Raw genomic sequence first — 14044 nt, 5'->3', positions numbered from 1 at the left:
TTCTAGGTTCTCTACATACATCAGGAAATGAGAAACTATGACCTTTCAAATAAATAAGTTTAAACTCGTTTTAGTGGTGAAGCTAGTATACAAGCTAAATAGCCTCAAAATTTGATTCACATTTTTCTAAACACCGAAAAGATTGAGTGTAAATGTAACTAACAATTATTCAGCCAGTCCGAGATACATTTGTACTATTTGTTGTTATAGTTACAGAAAATCTGTGGAAATAGTTATTACCCGACATGTATACATTGTCAATATAAGGAACGTTTGATAAAGTTCTGTATCTTTACACTTTTTGGGGGGAAAGACTATGGACACATAAGGTTTGTAAGTTTACTCGCTTGTTTATAGTTATAGTGTAATATGCTGACTTATTGTGTTGTTTAATTTGTGTAGGGGCTCCACATGCGTACAAAATTGACCTGAGGATTTTGTTTGGCTCATTTTGCCTCCAAAGACATTCATGTTCAAACTTTTCCTATTAAAAATATCACAATGCAAACATTGCTAGGTTGCACATATACAATTTTTATGCATATAAATTCACTGCCATATACCCTGGTACAGATGGTATCTATGGAAACCTTTTTAAAGTTAATAAATAGTTACCGTCCTCTTTCTTTCACTTTGTTTTCTCTGTTTTGCTGAGGAGGAAACCCCCTGTGATGTGAAAAAGACAGTAAGTGGATTTTTGAACAGACAGAGAACGTAGAGTTCAAAATCATTCGTTTGAGTGTGTTAAGTTTCCTCCCTGTCAAACTTTGAACTGTTTTCAAAACAGTTTGGGGTGTTTATTTTTGATGCCAGGAGGTGACAATGTGTGGACACATCTGATCGGGTCTCACGCTGCGTCAGGTCAAATATTAAATTAGGATCCACAGCCAGTTAAATAAACTGGCTTCAGCAAATTCCAAAACTGCTCCATATTTGCGTGCATCCTGTCAAGACTCGTGCAGCTGCACTGTGTGGATTAGTCTTTTATACACACATGAAGACACATGGCAAAACAAGCCACAGTTTTAAAGTTGGAGGTTGTTTTATTCATGCAACTCCGAGATGCAGAGACAGGAGTCTGCTGGCGGCTCTCTGGCGTGGCGGGAAGTCGAGCGAGGAGAGATAAGGGCTGTATAGAGCAGCAGGAGAACATCAGTTGGGGGAGAAAGAGTTGAACAGTAACCACAGGACGCACCGCCGGAGACAAATATTTCATCAGAAAAGTTCCCTGATACACACTGGAGGAGACTCGGATGCTCAGTGTTCTTGTGAACACACCCCGCCCTCGGTTTGTCTTTGCCTCGCCTTGACGCTGCGAGCTGGTAAATATGTGTTTTCCTCCACGGTGATTGGAGATGGCTTTCGCCGCCTGGAATAAATCATTGTCGCTTCTGAAAAGCAAATACGTATCTGTTGCTCAGCTTATTGACAATGTAGAGAGACGGAAGAATAAATAAAGAGAAAAAAGGGAGGAAATGAAGGCAGCTGCCCAATCATGACGCCCGCTTAAGACCTCATTGCTTCTGAGTGCTACTTTACTGTTGCCGTATTTTGACTGAAATCTTAATGCAATGAGGATTAAAGGGATTACAACATAATCTTGAATAATCCAAAGTGCCACGGACGGAGGAGCGCTTGTAATAACGGCGTAAAACCCGTCCGGAGGTCTGACAACATTGTCAGTCACGGCGAGGATTAAATATTTGCGGGAAAAACTTTAGACTAATGCCCGCAAACCATCGCGGGGGAAAAAAAAAAAAAGCACGGGGGCCAGAAGGCAATTTAGTCATTTAAGAGACATATAGCACCTCGGTAAGTGCCGGCCAGCTCGCTGCCAGGACAAAGCCCAGGCAGGCGAGGGGGAGATGGGCTTTTTAAGCAGATTTACTCCTCCAATTTTTGTTTTTGATCAATGCTCGGGCAGGTTCATTACACATGTAAAGCACGGGGGAGGTTTGAGGAATGAAAATGTTCTCACAACCAAGAATCAATTCTTATTAGGTTTACTGAAATGCCATCAACATGTCCATTAGCTTTTCCATTAATTTATATTTTTTCCTCAGGAGCAGGGCTTACTTGTATATTTTAAGGATTATGTAAAGCATCAGCAGAAATTATCTTTTGAGCTAAATAACCCATATTCATCGATGTGAACCTGCCTTTAATTACAACCCTTCACTCAATAACAGTAATGTTAAAAACTGTGTGGGAGGCACATTAGTGGGATTTGATGCAGACCTTGCCGGGATCCTCCCTGAAATTCATGCTGGTTGATTGAAGTCTTATTGACGCTTAACTCCTCTCCGAAAAAACCAAACCCTTAATTTCACTGAATGAATATAAATTGAGTGCAAGAAAAGCTTTTAGAAACAGAGTCGACATTAAGTTTAGAGGAATTTGTCTCCGTGAAGAAGAAGCACAGATCCTGACGACTACAACAGTGACAGTACAAAGAGCCCAGACAGCAAAAGAGACAGTGTGTACAGGACTCATGTCGTATACATATATATCTATATATATATATGATAAATCTGTTTTATATTGAATATTCAATCACTGTGTGCATTCAGGCAGTGACAAACTCAGGCTGCTGCTGCTGTCAAACAGGAGGAGCGGAGAGGGTTCGTGGAGTTCAGCCGTTTTGTTCGCGCTGTCACACGGAAACTTGAAGACGGCATTTGAGAGAAATACTCTGTTTCATGTTTTAGAGGTGGATTAATTCCACTTTTGATATTTTTTTAATATCCTTTAAGCCACATTTTACAATAACAGTAGCAGTACTAAGTAAATAGTAGTAGTGGCAGTAAATAAAGATGGACGATGCGTCTCCACTTCCTCCCACTATGCAGACGTGATGTTAAAATATCCTGGATACGAATGCCAAACCATCTTGCACCACAGACGTCATTTGGAGTCAGAGTCTGCGCAGTGGAGATCATGTTCGGGTTTTGCGACCTTTAAATAATTCGATTCGAATTTAGATTTCGTATTTTATTCTAATAGACGTTATTTTTCACATCTCTTTTGTTTGCTCATTTGTAAATGTGCCTTTAACATGTTCTTCCTGCCACAAGTCGTCTTGAACTAAAGAAAGAAATCGGGAAAGTGCTTTGAAAGTTTAGTGGAATAAACAGCTGCATCTCCTGCACATTCATTATGTTACTCCATGAGAAGACTCACTGGGGGCCACAGCATTCATATAAAATGTTTAATTAAGAAATTGACATTTTTTGCCGAGACTGCCTCGTAACCTTTCACAGATTTTTGTGCCAGAACAAAAAATCTCCTTGTTGAATTTGTTAAGAAGCCAGTTATTGACCAGAAGGTCACGGGTTCTCGAAAAGTTGTTTGAAAGTTGAAATATCTCACTTGTAAAAATCAGAGCAGCCGTCAGTCGGCAGCACGTTTGCCCTTTCTAGTCCTTCTCCCTGTCAATGAGGATGCACTCTTTGACCCAACCTACTGCTGCCCGGCTGCCCGTGGGCAAGGCACTTGACCCCCAGTCTGCTGAGAGTCCGGCAGCACAGGACTGGCCGGATTCCAGTTTGAATAAACTGCGTGAGATGAAAAGACTTTTTGACAATTGATTTGATGCTTTTTAAAAACTATTGATTTGACACAACCTAAGATTCAATTTACATCTGAGAGAAGCCGGAGATCATTTATGTATCAGTCCTGAATGCTGATATGCATAAGTTCATCCCTGACCTTCAAAATAATAGTCTAGTTGTATTAAACACAAGTTTCACAAAACTATATTCGATAACATTTTATCTATATAGCGACAACTCATAATATAGATTATCTCAAGGCACCTAACATAGCAAAAGGAGACCTTAAAATTATAGATAAATTAAAGAGAACCCCAAAAGTTCCCACAATGAGCGAGCACTTTGGTGACTGGAGAGAAAAAACTCCCTCTAAACCAACTCATGGTAGTAAATACAGAAATATAAGTAGGGTCGTCACAATTAAGACTTATTTAAGACCTAGTATGTATTATTTTAACTTATTTAAGACTTTTTGAGACATAAATTTAGACTTCCTGCTGAAACCCTGGACAGATCACATAACACTGTACTTCTGCTGGATCTGACAGAGTTTTGTGTCTTTTGTTCTCTAAGCCATTTTCAGACATGAACTCCAGAAAATGTCCAGAAAATCAGGTCTGGACATTTTCCAGTTGGTTTTTCCAGGGAAGGTCATGTTAGAATTGTCATTAACACACCCACTCGCCTGCTGGGAATTTTGCTAGAATTGTCCTGCTATAATATCACATTGGATTCAGACATTTTCTGGCAGAGCCCCCGAAATCCCACCTACAGCCCCTCTGGAATATTTAGGAAGTTTTCGGCGTTTTGAGTGCGTGTTTGTGAGCAGTTCAATAGAGTTATATGGACTTGATCGTATGCATTTGATATAACATGCCTTATCCCCTGAGTATTTTGAATTTCATAACTACCCAGTTCAAGCTGCTGGTTCGACAGAGCAGGACATTTGAAGACGTCATCTCGAGCCTTTTTCTAAAAACCATTTTCGGACATTTTATAGACTGGTTCTTCAATTCAATTAGTTTCAGTACTAACAATGAGTTTTTTTTAGCATCTCCTGCAAACACAAATGGGTGACTATACGTTGTAAAACAGAGATAAAGGCAGCAGATCCTGAGCAACACGAATCCCAACAGGGATATAAGCAAACGCGTTCAAAGGACCAGCGAAGAAACAGAGTGAATTAATGATAAAACTAATGATTCATGCTCGTTTACTTTCATGCCTCTGAAATGTGTCGCTCCAGCCTCCTCTCTCTACATTTTTGAACACAATTAAATTTTAAATCTGTAAGACTCAATCAAGCTTTCGGTAATTTCTAAGTACATCGCTGGAAGCTTTATTAGTTAACTGATACTATTTTTTTTTTTTAGATATCAAATAAATGACCTGAAAATTGTTATTGTAATGATTCTATTTAGATTATATCTATAGATCATAGTGTGTTTTAAACCTTTTAATGTGCGTTTATTCAGTGCTTTTAATGCAAACTATGGAAAGAAGGTGCAGTAAATTGTTATCACCGACTCAAATATAGATCGTCCCTTTCTGACGTGTCTGTTGTACATATTCTGAGCCCTGAGCCTCATCTCCTCTGTAATCTCACCCACAGTGCTGCCACCCAGTGCAGACTGCCGTCAACAGCAGCCGTCTCTCACCACCCAGTCACTCCCCTGTCATGGGAACAGATAAAAATCCCGGACATGTGTTTTAGTTAGCAACAAGAAGACTGTTTTATAAGCAGGCACTTTACACCAACTCCTCATTTCTCTGAGAAAAGGAGGGGAAAAAAAGCTGCCAGGCGGTACAGACAGTTTATTTTTTCTGCCTATAAGCCATAATGAGGTTGTGCCCTGGGGAATCAGTCGAGCGGAATGTTATTAATGCCTCAAAAAAAGAAAGAAAAAATCCTCGGCACCTTCAGCGGCCGTGTCATAAAGGCAGGAAAAGACTGTCAAACAATTAAAGTGAAGTGAATTCCCCGAGATGGAGAGAGAAAGAGAGAAAAAGGGAAAACAAGTGGACCGGCCTGGAAATGTGCAGAGAAAACAGTTTCCTCCAGGATGTGGAGGAGAAACCATGAGCTCAGTAAAACCAGCGGTGTGAGAGTTATCTAAAGACCTGGATGTTTTTACCACCGAGAGCGGAGTTTAGATCAAACAGCGCGAGGGGTCGTTCCTGTATGTGTAACCCTGCGGCTAACTGTCGCTAATCAGTCAGATGTTAAAACAGACACATGGCAACTCATTTCCTCCTGAGAGCGTTAACTGATAAAGAGACATGTAAAGCATTGAGGTTTTCTATAGAACCGTTATAATATCTGTCATGGCGGCTGCAGAATTTGAACTGTGACCATCCCATATATCTCCATCCATTTGTACAGCTTATCTTTAGAGGGTCGCAGGGGGAGCTGGAGCCAGTGCAGTCACAGGGACAACATGGAAACTCCACACTTACAAGCTGGGATTCGAACCGCAAACCTTCTTGCTGTGAGGCTACAGTGCAAACCACCAAAGATCTATCACTTTATTTCAAAATGTGAACATTCACTCGAACGTGCGAGAGCAAGGACGTGAATGTCGGGGATGATGCTTGAAACTTAGTTGAACATTTAGAGAAGCGTTCCAGTCGGTTTGGTTTGTTCGATTTTCAAGATTAGTTTCTTCTGAGCTCCACAATTTATTATTTCACCCAGAAACTACATGTGCATTTCACCAAAAGGTCAGAGAGGCACTGTTTTACTCATGGACACATTTAGTTTTTCCCTGAGCTGAAATCCAATTTTCTCTCCTCGGTCCCTGCAGAACGCGTTAGAGCCACAGAGCTGCAGTACAGAGGTGTGCGACACACTCATCTTCATTCAAAGTAACCCCGATGACTCTGATTTAATTTGCTCAGTAACATCCTCCCGGGCCCGGCCTCCATTGTTCCCCACTGATGTGTCAGGGCGACATCCTAGACGGAAGAAGGTGTCATCGTCAAAGCTGGGTGGCCTCTCCCTCGGTAGGTCGATCCCCCGCACCTCATTGTCTATCCTCACCTTTATGCCTTTGTGTCTTCATGAACTGTCACGTTGGCGGGGTCGTTCAGACGTGATTCCGACAGGGGAAACGCCGCTCGACAAGCGCGGTTCCCACAGGAAGTTGGGAGAGGAAATGTAGAGGAAGCATATCAAACAAGCAGAGGTGACGGCCTGTGACACTCTCAGAGGACAGATCTGCAGCTGGCGGGTTTCAAAAGTAAAAGAGAAAAAAGGTCCAACGTCTTTCACACACACGTTTCATGTTGAATCGCCAAAAAGCAGAGTTTGACACAACTGAACAGAGGAATGTTGGTCCATTTGTTTTTATCCTATTTTAAACTTAACTTTTTTGAGAAGGGCTGCACAAATAAGTTTATTATCATATTTTACCCTAAAATTAGTATCAGGATTTGTATCCAAGTCAGGTAAACATTCATTTTTTCATTTGTAAAAATCCCTTATTGTGGAAAGTGAGATTTTCATGTTGTATTTAATAATAACACAAATCTAGATGTAAGATAAACACTGTTAAAGTATTAAAGTATGGGACGTTTTGTTTTTATTACATGATGTCATAATGACAATCCCTGCACTCAGCATGTCGTCCAGCCTCACAGGTTCTGGTTTCTTCAGGTGTTTACCTGAAGTCTGCTTCATTTTTATCATTTATTATTCGACCTCTATCAATGACTCGGTCGCTTCAACGATTTCTTCAGTTTTTAATCTTTTTTAACTCTTCATAAAATGTTTTATTACTTAAACTCAGTTTGGTAACCAGGTATTAATGTGTGTGTGTGTGTGTGTGGACTTAGTTACTCACAGTAAACGATGGTGGTCCGCCCGAAGCCAGATGATCCAGGACTTTGCATCATCACCAGTCCCAACTTGTCAGTCTGTGCTTTTTCTGACCATCACCATTTCAAACAGAACCTCGGGCCCTATTGGACAAAAAATAAAATGCGTGTCAAATAGAAACCTCAGGGATCTTTCAGAGTATCATTGGTGCTTCAATCCCTGACAAATGAGAGTTTTCTATTTGTTTTTGGCTCAGCTAAGTAATTAGAAATATCGGCAGCTTTATTCTTAAATATGTGAAACATTATTGACGGTAATAAATAGATTCAGAGTCTTTTCCCTACTGTCAAGAAATCAGAAACCCGTTTCTGTCCTGTTATGTTTGGTTTGGATTTTGATAAATAAACAATGGAAAGGCTAGATACAAGTTGAAAGCTGATTTAAATTCAGCTCTTTAAAAGTTTCTTCATGACTTTGGTTGAAAAACTAAGTTAGACGGTAAAGTCGAGACCTCGACCACAACCAACCAAAGTCCAACACCAGTTAATTGAGTTTGTCGGCTAAACCAAGTCTTTTCATCACTTAGAGAAGATGTGATTTAGAATAAATGAATCCAAAACTTAAACCAAAGTTGGAGGCTGCAGCACAAACTAGGCCAAAGACAAGATAGTTTTCATTGAAGTAAATTTCGTCCTGAGCGTTCTTGTTTTCAGGATCCGTGCTGGGGCCTCGCTCGTCACACCCATCAACTCTGATATGTTGACAATCCCCTCATTAATTTGAACGGTGCAGCCGGGTTTGAAACACGAGAACCCTTCAGCCATTTCCCTAATGGTCTGCGAGCTGGCCGACCCGGGCGCAGCCGAGCACTCGCCTCCGCGGCGGAGCCGGGATGCAGTTAGAGGTCCTTTCACTGCGAGCTGCTGAGCAGCCATGATGGCTAACCACCACACCAGAGGCCCCTTTGTTTTTCTCTTTTCTCACCCCAACACTTTACAAACAGCTAAGCCTGTCACAGTCCGGCATCAAGGTTCAGTGGTCTGTCAACATTTACCAGCAGATAAAGACAAAGAGGGGAGAATTCTCGGCCCTGGAGAGCACATCGCTCCGTCTGCAGAGTGTGTGTTTGAGAGACAAAGTGTGTGTGTGTGTGTGAAAGACACAGAGCGAGTACTTATGTGTCTTTTCTCAGTGACAGCAGCCAAACAGAAAACACTCATGCGGGGAAGAAGACAGCGAGTACATTAGAGCCATTCGCCTCCCCACCCACCCGTCGATGAAAAGTGACGATGGAAAGCTCTGACAAATAGGACAAGATCCCGCCTCCCCTGGGCTCAGACCGAGCTGCATCTCGTTCTTGGGCCTGTGGGCCTATTCGCTCTATCCAGAGGAGAGGGCTATCACAAGCTCCGCCAGCTTAGATGTGTTTGAGACGTGAAGCTGGGGCAAAGATTTGGGATTCGGTTCCGTGGCAGACGCCCTCAACTAATAAACGACGAGGGGATTTGACAGCACTAAACAAGCTGCTGCTCTTTGAAACAGTGGAGATGTGAGAAAACAGCACTGAGGGGGATTTTCATTTATTTCTAGCTAATGATCCACATGTAAGAATATAGATTTTTTTTTTTTTTACCAGCAAATTTGTTTGCTAATTGTGCCGCAGATTTCCAGAGCTCCAGACTTTCTCTGAAGTTTGTCAAGTAAAAACACAAATAACAGCTTCAAACAGCTCACATTACAGCGCCGCCCTGGTGTCAGGGTTCAAAGAATAATTTCAGGGAAACTGGTCATAATTAGTTTGCACTGAATGAAGCTTGAGCTTAATGTACATATTAAAATGTGATAGTTCATTGATCCGCTATAAGGGAGGTTCTCCTCAGAGGTCAGAAGCAGCTTGAGTGTGTCGTGATGCCGGAACAGCTTCATGCATCTTGAGTTCAGCACTTCCTCTATTTCTACATGTACTGAATCCACCTGATTTAATCTCAATAACTGTACAGTATGTGTACATATGGCCAAAAGTATGCAGACACCCCATTCCACAATCTTATATGTAATTTTGGCTTGCAGGTTTTAGTTTCCTCTTAGTTCCAAATAAGGGAAATCTGAATAATACAATCATATTTTAGACAACAGTGAGAAACTGAAATCAGAAGACTGGAGGTTGGTGCAGCTGCAGATTAATGCCCATGATTCCACAATCACGGGTGTCTGCATATTTTCGGCCATAATTTCTATGACCATCTGCATGCTGCGTTATCTATTCTACTAACTAAAGCTACTTTAATATGTTTATATATCCCACTTTGGGATGTAAAAACCATAAAAGAGAGCAAGAGCATCCTCTTTGCCCCCTGGTGGCTGGCTGCAGCACAGGTCTTAAACTCCACCTTTACAGGCCAAACAAAGAAGTCAAGATACACGACAAAGATGGTTTCTGTCATGTTAGGTTGTTCGTATCCCACGGATTGGTCGAGCACGTGTATCGGCAAGACCTTGATACCGTGGCTCCAAACCACGATCACACGGCACAGACTCTGGCTCAAAAGCACAAGATGTTAGCTCCTGTAAGTGGGATCATTTGGCTTCATTTGGGATAATGGGAGACACATCTTTATATACAGTGTGTGGTAAATACTGTATGAGCCATAAAATCTAGTTTAACAATATCATCAGTATGTAATAACAGAATAGTATCTGTATCTATATTAATTAAACTGTACTTGTAATATTATATTTGTGGACTCTAAGGCAACATTTCTTTAATCGACTATTTGCTGCAATTGAAGATTTGATAAGAGCATTTGATTGTAAGGCTGGATCACAGTGTTGAAGTGAAAGTCTTGCATTAACAAGAGTTGTATTAAAAAGTGAAATAACAATTTCTAAAATGTTTGAACCGTCTCAGGAAACAACAATTTCCTTCATCGGTAGTTAATCTAAATCTAAAATTGAATTTGCCATGTAAACTGTGGCTTTTGATCAATTTAAGGAGACCGTTATGTTTCCTAAATGTCATCTAATGTCACGGGGAAACTCTTCACACACTTACCCGCACTTGGAGGGGACATGTGAGGTGCAGGTCACATGATCTAAGTAGTCTCCCCATCATCTTCTGGTTTCTACAGATGTGTCACCTGTCGGCGCAATTACAGTCGTCCGCCGTCCCTGCGACCCGGCCTGACTGCACAAGACAAAAAGGCATCCGTCATCACCGGTTTGCCGCGGTGTCATGGTCGCTTGGATGTCTCAGGGGCTGACGTGGCTGAGGCCCGGTCTCCTCTCTCTCCCTGCAGCGAGGAGGAGACAGAGAAGATCAGCGGTGGTTAATTATTTACTCAAATAACCAGGTCCCAATGACACTGAAACAACATGTCAGGTTTCTTAGGTGAGTGACACTGAAATCTGCCACGTCCACTTGAGGCTGTGATACTGTTGATAACAAATTTCATGCTACATGTATTTTTAATACCTGTGAGGAGAACTGGAGATGCAAAAGTTAAACACGACACAAACTGCTTCCCATTTCAACCAATTACAATTTTCAGGCAATATTGGAAACATTGTTTTCTATGATGTTGCATATTAGGGTCACTTAATGATCTCAGAATTCCTCCCCTATTTAAGTGGCCCTAATACATACTTTGATGAATGTGTCTATTTTAAAATATGTACCATCTTTTTTATTTGTGTAAATATTGCATTTAAAAGTAAAAAAGCTTTCATTTATTTAACGTGGATATTGGGAGGTATTGCTGGAATCCTGGCCTTCTGGCCTCTAGCCCCTTATCTATAGAATAAGTGCATGTGCTGATTGATTTAATAACGTTTAGATGACATACATAACTTAAATTTCCTGTTTGGAAAGCAACAAATGTTATGTAATGGTAAGTTTCTACAAAATAATTTCAAATGTAGTTATTTATTCAAAACTTTAGGATGTAAAGGGTCAAATTTAGATCTCCACTGCTGATCAATACAAACATAATATTGATATGTGTTAATTCATTGCTTATTTCATTAAGTTAGGTTAGGTTTTGACCACTAGTAGGCTGTGGAGCAGTGTTTTCCATTCTTATGAGGATGCACATGCATGGGATCAAACAGGTCAGCGTCCTCTACATGCTCATGCAGTTCCCTTCCCAGTTGGTGGCTGGAATGTGCTGAGAAAGGTAGCAAAAGAAAAGGAATAAAACAACTGCAAGCTGGTCAACATGTATATGAACAATGCAGGTTTGTAAACAGTTTGAGTAGCTGCAGGTTTCACAAACACACCGCACGAAAAGCAATTAGGCGATAGGAACGGATATACAGACAATTCAGCCACATAAAAGCCGTTTCTCTCATACGGTCACACTGTCAGCAGCATAATTTAGTGTAGTGGATTGAATGCCTCCTGTCTGAGCAACTCAGTCAGCTGAACTCTGTTGGAATGCGATGGAGGAACCAGGTTGGGTTTCATGAGCAGGTGCCGGTCGTTTTTCTCCCTCGTGTTTCTCACACTGTTTCACCACCTGTTCTCATCTCCACTCCTTCCCAGGTTTTTTTTTTCTCCCTTCCTTGCTAAGGATAAAAAAAAAAAAAATAGAAAGAAACGCAGTGTGCACACGTTTACCTCTGAATATTCAGACATCATGTAACCAGTGGAGGAGATGTAGGAAGAGATCTGTTTTACATCTGAAATAAGGATTTAATACAACAATTTGAGAATTATCTTCCAATTAAAGGATCATTTATTTGGTCTTGTATAAATTGTTTGCCCTATTTGGCAGTAAAACAAAAGTTATGGGATATCAATGCGTCCTCAGTGCATCTTGGGTGCGTTCACACCTAAACTTTCTAATGTTAATGCGCATGTATTGTTGATTCAAACAAAAGATTGTATAGCAAAGAATATAATTGTAATCCACAGCAAAAAATTTGGGGATTCTCAGGTAAAATGTTGTACTATATGTAAATGTTATAAATATTGGGACATAGGTTTGGATATCATCGATTGCCATTCTCTCGAGGAGAGAAGACAAATAACAAGGTTATTTAAGGATATGATAGAAGACGATTGAGGGGTGGGACTGAAGGAAAAGGGGAAGAAAAGCATTCGTGATTGTCAGCGTGTCCGCCAGTGTTCTCCCTCCCTGCTCCGACACACTTTTCCATGTTGCGGATGCGCCGTTGCACTTGTCAATGTATTTGTTCAGGCGACTCGGCCGTGGGTCCCTGTGAGGGCTGTGCACCGCTGCCTCCTCTCTCCCCCACGTATTTAAAAAAAAAAGAAGCTGTGGCTCTTGCTTGAATGCTCTCTGTGTCCATGCCCAGTGCCCTAATCCAGGGCCTGCTCTTCCTCTAAGCAGGGAGTTAACTTAATCCCTCTCATTTAGGCAGCTGCACTGCCGGGGAACTATGGGAAAAAAAAAAAAGTTATAACTCTGTGACAGACACTTTCAGCTGTTGTGACAGCACCTCCCTCATTCAGCTGCCTTAACATGCAACTCTCACTCTTGGCCCGGTATTTTAATGTATCTGTGAATAATGCATGGGGGGCGGCGAGCATGGAAATGCTACAGGAGAGGTATGCATGGCTGGGATGATAGCTGTGTGAGTCTGTGTGGAGCAGAACAAGCTGTAAAACACTCACTGGCAACTGGGCTGAATGAGCCGCCTACCCACAGTAAATATGCTGTGAATGTAAATGGTCATTCCCAACGACGTAAGACTAAGTTTAGACATCAGCCGTGATGTCATTGGTTTTTAAGGCAAAGGTCAAAAGGTCAAATTGGAACGATATCTATAAAGAGTAGAGTTCTTCACCACTGGTGATGCTATTGAGCACTTCATTCATGATTTATTGATCATCACACACATACGAGCCCCTGCTGATTGCAGTTGGTTCTAATGCTACATGCTAGCGCTGCTATACCACTAACCTACAGCAGGTGGCAGTGATGTGCCAGAAATGGAGCGATACACCAGAAAAAAAGCAAAGCCAATGCGGAAATGCCTGAAACCTGTAGTCTCTCTAATGACCAGCAGAAGGCGACTCCACTTGTTTTAAAATAGTCTCAACATTTGCCTGAGGAGATAATAATCTCACTCTCTAGTTTTGAGTCTTCTTAAATAGAGTATGATGTTTATTTTGTAAATTACGGTGCCATTTAGAGTCAAATAGATGATAAAGCAGAGAATTCATTAAGGCATAGATACCATCTTATTGACAGCTAGTACCCCCCCGCTCCTACAAGATGGCAATGGACAAAATGCCAAACGTGAAGCTTCAAAAACAGCAGCTCCCAAACCAATGGATGACGTCACGGGAGTTGACACTTGAAAGAGTTTTAAGAGCGAGATAAAGAAAGTACGAGACATGGCAGAAAATATTTCTAAGCTCATATGGAGAAGAAAGTGAACAGAGAAATCTTACTATTTTTATACTGGACTGTGAGGATCAGTCGAAATTAGTAATGACGAGCCTTTAAAAAGGTGCCTCACTCCAACGTTCATGAGGGGCAAAGGTCTCTCCAATCTATCTATTATAATTTTTATTGAAGTATTTGCCGATAAAAGACACATACAGTGACAGTGAAGGTTTCTTGCGCTGTAAGCTTTACACGACTCAGAACGTGTGTAAACCTACTTCTCCCACCTCATGCACTTCACTTTGCAAAAAACTCTCATTATA

The 14044-nt window shown here is 41.2% G+C and overlaps 1 long non-coding RNA gene across 13 annotated transcripts in view; it reads right to left on the bottom strand.

Moving 5' to 3' along the window:
• Positions 1-14044, bottom strand: part of LOC118103440 — a 75488-nt gene that overhangs the window by 39854 nt on the left and 21590 nt on the right. For 12 of the 13 annotated variants that reach the window (XR_007032439.1, XR_007032440.1, XR_007032445.1 and 9 more), the window contains 2 exons: positions 10421-10658; positions 7394-7511 (listed from right to left, as the gene is read on the bottom strand). This is a non-coding gene — a long non-coding RNA (uncharacterized LOC118103440). The remainder of the gene's footprint in view (positions 1-7393; positions 7512-10420; positions 10659-14044) is intronic. The other variant, XR_007032450.1, reaches the window with a different exon arrangement.

The sequence above is a fragment of the Hippoglossus stenolepis genome, chromosome 24 (genome assembly GCF_022539355.2).
Source record: "Hippoglossus stenolepis isolate QCI-W04-F060 chromosome 24, HSTE1.2, whole genome shotgun sequence".
Classification (NCBI taxonomy): Eukaryota; Metazoa; Chordata; class Actinopteri; order Pleuronectiformes; family Pleuronectidae; genus Hippoglossus; species Hippoglossus stenolepis.
This window is presented reverse-complemented; position numbering and strand designations above follow the sequence as displayed.